Here is an 11,430-nt window from a genome sequence, read left to right as displayed (position 1 = left end):
GAGACTCTACTAAACCTGCTCATGACACGTGAGACCTATGTAACCTAAGCTCTGATACTAACTTGTCACAACCCCAAATCAGACCCGGTCGTGATGGTGCCTCTCGTAAACACAAGGCCAGTCGACACAATTCCCAAATTCATTTTTAACAATTTTTGATAAGTCAATTTAAGTCATTGATAGGAAATAAATCCCAAAATTTAGCAAAATAAAACAAGTGCGGAAATAGATACAGCCCGACATTGGGGTGTTACAAGTCATGAGCATCTACTAAGGTCTAAATACAATAGAAAGTCTGAAAAATGTACAAAATACAGTCTAATGAAATCAAGAGGGAGAAAAGCAGTGTTGCGAACGTCGTAGCTACCTCTGAGCAACCAACACCCGCTACCGGGTTCAGAAATAACTGAATCTGCACACAAGGTGCAAGGAGTAATGTGAATACTCCGACTCAGTAAGTAATAACAATAAATGAAGACTGAGCGATAAGAAATTACATAAAGCATATCAACATGCTATATAGAAGCAGTATAAAATTAGTAAAAGCAATGAAGCAGTGAAATCTCTTAAAACATCTTAGCTGAGTTTAAACTTCTTTAAAATACCTTTTTGACAATCAAACAATTAAATGGAAAGCAGATAGAACAGATAAGCATAGAAAATCCGCCCCTCGGCCACAATACCAATAGAAACAGCCCATTGGGCAACAACATGGAACAACACCAGCCCCTCAGGCTATATCTCACATCACAATTGGTACCCGTGCTCACTAGGGGTGTGCAGACTCCTAGAGGGGCCCCTTACGTCCTAAGCGCAATATCAAGCCATCTCATGGCATAATCACATAGTCTCTCGGCCTCATATTAACAAGCCACCTCGTGGCATACAAATCTCAGGCCCTCGGCCTCATAAACACAATTAGTGTATCCTCACAACATAGGCAAGGGCCTTACTCAGTCAGAATCTCATAAGTCACTCGGGTAACAGTAAAACATGATGCTCATCCCAAATAATCATTTAAAATACCATTAATGTATTAAAATAGAGTAGACATGGATGAGTTAGGAAAATAGTAGAATATAGCATGACTGAGTACAAGTATAAAGTCAAAATAGTGAGGAAATATCAGTAAAAATCCTCTAAGGGTCCAAATAGTTGGCACGAGGCCCAAATATGGCATTCAATCCAAAACATGATGATAGCAAGTAGTTTTCAATCAAATACGCGGTAAAACAGTCATACGGGATGGACTAAGTCACAATCTCCAATGGTGCACGACCCCATGCTCGTCATCTAGCCTGCGCGTCACCTCAATATAGCACAACGATGTGCAATCCAGGGTTTCATACCCTCAGAACAACATTTATAATCATTACTCACCTCAAACCAGTCCAAACTCTAGCCCGCGATGCTTTTGCCTCTAGAATCAACCTCCAAATGCTCCAAATCTAACCAAAATCAGTATATTATCATCAATATACGCTAAAGGAACAAATCCAAGGCGAAAATATTCAATTTAACTCAAGAATCCCGAAGTTGCTCAAACCCGACCCACGAGCCCACGTCTCGGAATCTAACCAAAGTCTCAAAATCTGACAACTCATTCAATTACGAGACTATCCATACTAGTTTCACTCAATTCCGACTTTGAATCGGCTTTCAAATCCCTTTTGTTTTATGAAATTCCACAATTTTTCCCAAATTTACATCCCAAATCTCTACTCAAATGATGAACCCAACGTTATAATCATGTATTTTAGCCAAAATTGAGTTAGAATCACTTACCCCGATGGTTTTAAAAATCCCTCGAAAAATCGCCAAAGCCCAAGCTCTCTAGGTCAAAATATGAAATAAAACCTCAAATATAGTATTTATAGAGTACCTTCCGGATCCCCATCACCGCTGACCGCGGTAAAACCATTGCTGACCGTGGAAAACCATTGCTACAACGGAAAATATTAACTGCAGTGATATGCTTTAGTTTTTTGGCCATAACCTTCTCTACAGATATCCAAATTATGATTTCGTAACCTTTTCAGAAACTAGACACGAAGGGCTACAACTTTCATTTTTGAATCATCTCACAATTCCTTGTAGATCAAAAGATATAGGCTTTCGAAGTTGGACCAACGACCTGCGGATTCTTCATGACCGCGGACCATTTTCCGCGACCGCACTAAAACCATTGTGCCGAGCGGTAAAACTTCCACCCCAGCTATAAATTTAAGCACCAGAACCAATGTTTGAATCCCGATAATGCCCGGACTCGATCAAAATTCACCTGAAACACACCCGAGGCCCTAGGGACCTTATCCCAAACATACCAACACCTCCCATAACATTATTAAAAACTTAGTCGAGCCTTCGAATCACTCAAAATAATGCCAAAATACCAAATCAACTTCGGATTCAAGATTAAGAACTTAACAACTTTCAAGTTCCACAAACGATGCCGAAACACACCAATTCATCTCCAAATAACCTAAAATTTTGCACAAACGTCACAAATAACACAACGGGCCTATTCCAACTTTCGGAATTTCTTTCTGACCCCAATATCAAAATCTCACCTATCAACCAGAAAACGCCAAAATCCCAATTTCGGCAATTCAAGCCTAAACCTTCCACGGACCTCCAAAATACATTTCGATTAAGCTCATAAGTCCCAAATCACCTAACGGAGCTAACCAAATCATAAAAATTCCAATTCGAGATCATATACTAACAAATCAAATTGGTCAAACCTTTCAAATTTTAAGCTTCAAACTGAGAGCTGTTCTTCTAAATTCATTCTGGTTACCCTGAAAACAAAAACCAACGATTTATATAAGTCATAATACATCACACGGGGCTAGTCATGTCCGAGAACTGGTGAGAAAAGTGCAAAAGCTCAAAATGACCGGTCGGGTCATTACACGACTCGCATTGGGTTTTTTTATTGCTTTGACCGCCTCACTATCTGTATTTGTGGTGTGAGTTTGGGTGACATCAATTTTTGGTGCGGTTGCTGGGAGTTAAATGGATTTAACTATATATCTTAGATTTTGTGTGCTTTGTCTTCTTTTCCTTCCGAGTTACTAAGTTTGTGTTTGAATTGATTTTAGGTACGAAAATGGCTCTCAATAACGAACTCATTGGGATTTTGCCAATGGGGGAGGATGTGGATAATGATCAAGTCGATGAGGTTCCTATTGAACCTCAAACAAATAGACAAGGCCGCCCACCTCAAGATAATGTTCCTGACCCTCCCCCACCTCCACCAAGAGCAGCAGCTCACCGACAATTACCGAACGAGGGTTATGCAAGTGATATAGTCCCACCCCACATTAGGGTGGGCAAATTCCAAATCACCAATGTGATGCTTACACTTCTTGAGCAACGGGGATTCTTCATTGGGGCTCCGAGCCAAAATGCTTACAAGCATCTCAACGGGTTCGTCGATACTTGTTGGGGAGCAAATAAACAAATATCTCCGAGGATGCGCTGAGGTTGCTATTTCCCTTTTCTCTATGGGGAAAGGCATTGGACTGGTTAGAGAGATTGTCCAATCATTCCATCCATACATGAGATGAGTTGGCGGAGAAATTAATTTCCAAATTCTTCTCTCCGGGACATATGGCAACACTTCGGGATGAGATTCTTGTATTCAAGCAAGAAGCCAAAGACCCATTGCGCGAGAAATGGGAAAGATATCATACTATGGTTAAATACTGCCCAAATAATGATATGACCGAGGCTATGATCCAACAAACCTTCTACATGGGGATCAACACAACAAATCAATGTGTGGTAGATCAACTCGCCGGAGGAAACTTCATGAACACGCTTTATGCCGAAACTTGTGAAATTCTTGATGAGATGGTAGATACCTCATCGACATGACAAAGTAGAGCTAATGTGCTGCAAGGTGACCCTAATGTTATTTACCTACACAAGGAACTACATGATCATGGGCAAGCTATTGCTGAGTTGAAAACTACAATGAACCAATTGGCCAAAGCTCAGCTTCAACAAGTTCAAGGGCCGAAACAAGTGAATGCAATGGAAGGTGTAAATATGACGATGAACAAGAGACGGCAACAAGGTCAACAAATGCAAAGTCATGCGGAACAATTCACGCAAGATGATAGTGGTTATGATCAAAGTGATTCATTCAATGAGCAAGAAGAAGAAGTTCAATATGTCAACAATACCAAGGCCAAAGAAACAATGCTCAAGGACAAAATCAACAACAATGGCGGTCACAAGGAAATTGGAACAACCAAGGCCACCAAGGCAATTGGAGTGGTGGTTACAATAACCAAAACAATTGGAATAATCAAGGTAACCAAGGCAATTGGGAGGTAATCATCAAGGAAATTGGGGTGGCAACAATCAAAGCAATTAGGGAGGTAATAACCAGTGAGGGTAGAATAACAACAACAACTGGGGGTCGGGTTTTCAAAGGCCCCCGATGTTCCAACAACCGAGAAATCATCCTCCCTATCCTTCTCATGGTCTAAGATCTTCTAACAATGAGATGGGTAGAATTGAAAACATGTTCAAACAGATGATGGAGAAGAACGGCGACTTCGTGCTCAATTAGCCTCTCACAACACTTCTATTCGCAATTTGGAGGTTCAATTAAGCCAAATCTCACAAGCTTTGAACACTCGTCCTAAGGGGGCACTACCTAGTGATACGGTGGTGAACCCAAAGGGTGGGAATAATACAGGACATGCTATGGACATGACTACAAGAAGTGGAAAAGGTGGAGATGCAACTACCTCTAATAAAAGAAAAATTGTGGATGATGATGTTGTGGTTCAAGAAGATGAAATTACAAGAAATGTGGTTCAAGATAATGAAGAAGTGAGAATTGATATTTATGAAAATGTGGAGGAGACGCAAGAAAAAGTGAACCTGTCTAGGGAACACGTGATTAACATTCCGAAACCGGTAGTGCCAAAGGCTAAGGCACCAATGCCAATGCCTCCTCCTCCATATCCTCAAAGGCTTGCAAAGTAAAATAGTGAAAACTAATTCAAAAGGTTTATTGATATGATGAAGAGTTTGTCGATTAATGTGCCGTTGGTTGAGGCATTGGAACAAATGGCGGGATATGAAATTTTTTTGAAGGACTTGGTTACCAAAAAGAGATGAATAAATTGTGAGACAATCAAGATGACACATCGAGTGAGTGCTATTGTGCACGCAATGGCTCATAAGTTGGAAGATCCGTGCACTTTCACAATCGCTTGCACTATTAGGAGTGCCGACTTTGCCAAAGCATTATGTGATCTTGGGGCGAGTATCAACTTGATGCCATTTTCGGTGTTCAAAACTTTGGGAATAGGGAAACCAAGACCCACATCCATGAGGTTGCAAATGGCGGATCAAACAATGAATAGGCCTTTGGGTATTATTGATGATGTGTTGGTTCGAGTTGACAAGTTCATCCTACCGGCAGACTTTGTAATTCTTGATTATGAAGTGGACTATGAGGTACCTATTATTTTGGGTAGACCTTTCCTTGCTACGGGGAAGACTCTTGTTGATAAGGAAGCTGGTGAGATCACTTTTCGGGTGGGTAACGAAAAGGTGGTCTTCCAGGTGTGCAAATCTATAGGGCAACCAAATAGTAATGAAGTGTGTTCGTTTGTAGATTTGGTCACCAACATGATTGTTGATTATGCTAGTGCCACAATGAATGTTAAGGATAGTTTGGAAGCCGTTTTGCTCACTCTTGATGATGTTGAGTATAAAGAAGGCTATGTGGAGTGTGTGAATGCATTGCAAGGCATGTGGTCGTACACTTATGAGCCCCGCAAGCTATCTTTGAATCTTGAAAATTGGAAGACTCATCCAACAAAGCCCTCAATCGAGGAGCCTCCCACTTTGAAGTTAAAGCTATTGCCTTCACATCTCATGTATGAATTACTTGACCCTTCTTCTACTTTACCGGTTATCCTTTCTTCTTGCTTAACTAACATGCAGGTAGAGTCCATATTGGAGGTGCTACAAAGGAGGAAAAGAGCAATCGAATGGACTTTGGTGGATATCCGGGGCATAAGCCCTGCCTTTTGCATGCACAAGATTATTTTGGAGGAGGTACCAAACCCTTCGTTGAACATCAAATGAGGCTAAATGAAGTAATGCAAGAGGTGGTGAAGAAGAAGATAATCAAGTGGTTGGATGCTGGGGTTGTTTACCCCATTTCTGATAGCTCATGGACATCTCTGGTGCAATGTGTCCCAAAGAAAGGGGGCATGACTGTGGTAACAAATGACAAGAATGAAATGATCCCCATAAGAACCGTCACCGGGTGGAGAGTGTGCATGGACTATAGGAAGCTCAACAAAGTCACTTGGAAAGATCATTTCACGCTTACATTTCTTGATCAAATGCTTGATATGTTGGTAAGACATGCTTTTTATTGCTTTCTTGATGGATACTCTAGCTACAATCAAATCCTTATTGCTCCTAAGGACCAAGAGAAGACCACTTTCACTTGTCCCTATTGTACTTTTGCATTCTTATGGATGCCATTTTGTTTGTGTAATGCACCGGAGACTTTTCAAGTGTATGATGGTTATTTTCACCGACATGGTGGAGGATATTCTTGAGGTCTTTATGGATGATTTTTCTATGGTTGGAAATTCATTTGAAGATTGTTTGAGCAATTTGGATAGGGTATTGGCTAGATGTGAGGAGACAAATTTGGTGTTGAACTGGGAGAAGTGTCACTTCATGGTCGAGGAAGGCATTGTCCTCGGCCACAAAATTTCAAAGAATAGTATTGAGGTTGACAAGGCAAAGATTGAGGTGATCTCCAAACTCCCTCCCCTTACATCCGTAAAGCGAGTGAGGATCTTCTTGGGCCATGCGGGTTTCTATCGTCGGTATATCAAGGACTTTTCCAAGGTGGTAAACCCACTGTGAAAACCTTTGGAGAAGGACGCCAAGTTCCATTTCAATGAAGATTTTATGAAGGCATTCGAATTGCTTAAGTTCAAGTTAACTACTACTCCTATTATCACTACACCAGATTGGAGCTTGCCTTTTGAGGTCATGTGTGACGCTAGTGATGTGGCAGTTGGAGTGGTGTTGGGGTAAAGAATCAACAACATCTTCCATCCGGTCTACTATGCTAACAAGACCATGAATGATGCCCAAGTCAACTACACGGTGACCGAAAAAGAGCTAATTACTATTGTTTTTGCTATGGAGAAGTTCCGCCAATATTTGATGGGTACAAAGGTGATTGTTCACACCGACCATGCGGCGCTTTAGTATTTGCTGAGTATGAAAGATTCTAAAGCAAGGTTAATATTGTGGGTGCTTCTATTTCAAGAGTTTGATCTAGAGATTCAAGACTGAAAGGGTAGTGAAAATCAAGTGGCAGACCACTTGTCCCGACTAGAGAAGGAGGGGAGGCCATATGATGGCCTTGAGATCAATGATTCCTTCCCCGACGAGCAATTGCTAGCCATTTCAATAATCGAGATGCCATGGTTTGCCGATTTAGCCAATTATCTTGTGAGTGGCATTGTACCGAATGAGTTCTCTTCAAACCAAAGGATGAAGCTCACATGGGATTGCCTTGACTATTATTAGGATGAGCCGTATCTTTTTTGAATATGTATCAATGGTGTGATCCGACGATGTGTGCCGGAGGAAGAACAAATAGGAATTCTTGAGGCTTTCCACTCCTCACCGTATGATGGGAACCATGGTGGAGCTAGAATGATTACAAAAGTATTGAGTTGTGGATTCTATTGGCCTACTCTCTACAAGGACGCTAGTGATCTAGTCAAGCATTGTGATGAATGTCAAAGGGCCGATGGGATTTCTAAGAATAATGAGATTCCCCTCACCACGATCTTGGAGATTGATATCTTTGGTGTTTGGGGTATTGATTTCATGGGACCGTTCGTGAGCTTTTGTGGGAACTTTTAAATTTTGGTAGCTGTGGACAATGTGTCAAAATGTGTTGAAGTTGTGGCTTTACCCAACAACGAAGCTCGAAGTGTGGTGGCATTTCTGAAGAAGAACATCTTTACAAGGTTTGGTACTCCAAGGGCCATTATTAGTGATGGGGGTTCGCATTTTTGCAACCGAACTTTTGATACCTTACTCACCAAGTACGGGGTCACTCACAAAGTCTCGACCCCCTACCATCCTCAAACAAGCGGACAAGCTGAAGTATCCAACTGGGAGATCAAGAGTATTCTGTCAAAGACTGTGAATGCCAACCGGACAGATTAGTCAAGAAAACTTGATGATGCTCTTTGGTCTTATAGGACGGCCTACAAAATGCCGATTGGGATGTCTCCATATCGATTGGTGTTTGGGAAGGCATGTCATCTTCCGGTACAACTTGATCATAAGGCCATGTGGGCTTTGAAAAAGTTGAACCTTGAATGGGATGTTGCCGCAAACTTAAAGGTGGCACATTTGAATAAGCTTGATGAATTTTGGTATCATGCCTACACAAGTTCTTCATTTTACAAGGAGAATATGAAGTACCTCCATGAAAAGAACATCCACAACAAAGAAGGTGATTGTCACGACCGAAATCGATGGGCTGCGACGGGTGACCGAATCGTACCTGTCGAACACCCTTAAGCATGTGACTAGTGTATGAACACGAATAACTTCTACTGAATTACGATCATAACATGTGTGAGAAAAATATGTCCAAAAGACATATATAAATATATGTGCGAAATACGTAGGGTGAGCCGACAAGGCTGCTATAGACAACTACATATCCAAAACGTCAAGCCGACAATGCCACATACTACCCAACTATACATGACTGTCTACAGACCTCTAATAGAATATACAACTGTACAAGGATGGGATTGGGCCCTGTCATACCCATATATGTAAACAAACCTATCGTACCAAAATCCAAAGCAACTCTGGATCAAATGAGCACACCAACTCTCGCTGATCAAGGATCCTAAGTAGGGGGATCGTCTACTTGTCTACCAGCACCTGCGAGCATGAAACACATTGTCCCTAGGCAAAAGAGACATTAGTACGAATAATGTACTGAGTATGTAAGGCATAAAAATCAGTACATAAAAGACATAAATGAAACATGGAATAAAGAATTCCGCATCTAAGTCTGAATAGCTTTGTAAATCCTGAAACATTTATAATGTCATGGACGTGCGTATAAATATCATGTCATGCATAGGTATAGGTGTTCATAACATCATCAAGCCTCTGAAGCCATCCCATCATATCATCTCGGCCACTGTGGGCAAATTCATCAACATATACCTGCTGATCAGGTGGTGGTACGTATATAATGCCGTATCCTTTTCCCATATCCCATATACATATAATATACATATATACACGTATATAACGCCATCTGGGCATGGGTCAATGTAAATGAATGCAATGCATGAGAAGTACACCAATAATTTTTTTTTGGAGTGTCATAAGACCATTATGCCTCTGATTAATATCATATAATAGACTTTATCTACTTATGTATTTTCTAAAACCCATGAACAGACAGTAGAATAATAAGACATATGGGGAATCAAGAATATAAGCATCTTTAGCATTTCTACGAATAGAGTCATTATGGAAGTTATGCATTTGCTCGTTTTGTTTGTGTCGTATGGATCATGCCAAAAGGAAAGAAGGAATAGCCTTAACATACCTAAGTCAATTCTCTTTACAATCCGTCTAACACAGGTTAATAGCGATAAAACACATGACGACAAGATCGGAGTAGGGAAAATTTCGTATGATATTCTTGAGAAAGATTGCACCGTACTCCCTTATAATTACAAAATCTCACGTTGCTTTGAATTGTTGGAGATCTTATCTTGCTTATGTGACTTACGTTTGTAATACACAAACATTTACGATTGAATTCTTATCACATGCACAATGAGATTGTGACTTATGATTCTTAATAATGAATATGTGACTCTCTTTATTAAATGGATATAACTTATGTTCTTTAAGAATGAACATGTGTCTCTTTTTTATTAAATGGATATGACTCATGTTCTTTAAGACTTTCCACATAATATAATGACTAAGAGTCACAATTCTTGGGGTGGCTTGCTGCCACATGGGGGAGGGCCTAATATTATCTCCCACTCAAAGTCATTAATTACCCAATTATCCACATAATTAAGAATTATCTCAACTTACATAAAATGCTACTCACTTTTAACATACCTTATCCGCTTTGCTATCATGGTCATGTAGTACCTTGTATGGAACTAGTCCATAAATACCGAGTATTATAGCTCGGACCGTATTCTATCCCATAGTGACAAACTTCGACCACTTTCTTTTGAATCGTTTACCCTTGAACCTTCATGGTACTTATCGCTTGTTATAAATAGCATAAATGCGTATAACCTCAATATAATCTCATCCCTGAGTCTACATCGATTAACTTAAGATGAAGCTTTTACGTACGAAATCGCGAGATGTAACAGTGATCTTGTGTTATTGTTCAATCCCCGGTTACGGATGTTTCCGGGCAAGTTGAAGTCAAAATGGAGTGTCCCCTTTGAAGTGGTGAATGTAACCCCCTTTGGTGCTCTAGATTTGAAAAATAAGAATGATGAGGTTTTTAGAGTCAACGGGCACCAGGTTAAACATTATGTGGCAAGGTTGATGATGGACATATTGTGGCGGTTCTTCATTCCAAGTGATTGGTAACATGCGTCGTGTCGCGACGTTAAATCAGGTGCTTCTTGGAACACAACCCATGTGTCTTTTTCTTTTTATTGGTTTTCTTTTTTAATTAGATAGGCTTTGTTTTGTGCTAACTAGTTTTGAAGTGTATGCAGAAATGGGTGTGCATTGCAGGGACTGTGCATGAAAAATTGGCTAAGTATCACAAAAGTGCAGACCGTACCAGAATTATGTGGATCGCACAATCACTCTGTGGATGTACAATTCTGTGTGCGGTCGCACAACTGGAAGATCAAAAATGCATGTTCTCTGAAGTTTGGCCTATCAAAGTTCCTTAACAATTTGAGGCCGCACTCACTTTTGAGCAGACCATAGAACTTCTTTTCAGGAATAGGTAAGGAGTGCGGGCCGCACTCAGAATTATGCGGCCGCATTCAGGTAAGTCTGGGCCCGACGGGTCAATCTATAAATAGGGCTTCTCATAACTTTTCACACTTTACAATATCTGAACACTCAAGCCCTAATCAAACGCAGTGAATCCCCTACTAATTATCAAACTTCAAGCATTTTATCTCTGTAGATTCTCACTTGCATCCTTCATTACTGGTATGTTAATTTCATCTTTAGATATCTAGGGTTAATTTCATGCCTAATAATGTCAATAGTTAATCATTCTTGCTTAGCATCATTTGGGTAGCATCTTAATGGTTAAAAGGGGCTTGGGTAAGTAACTAATCATGTTCAATTACTCAAAACATGTGTAATCTG

The sequence above is a fragment of the Nicotiana sylvestris genome, chromosome 1 (assembly GCF_000393655.2).
Source record: "Nicotiana sylvestris chromosome 1, ASM39365v2, whole genome shotgun sequence".
NCBI classification, from domain to species: Eukaryota; Viridiplantae; Streptophyta; class Magnoliopsida; order Solanales; family Solanaceae; genus Nicotiana; species Nicotiana sylvestris.
This window is presented reverse-complemented; position numbering follows the sequence as displayed.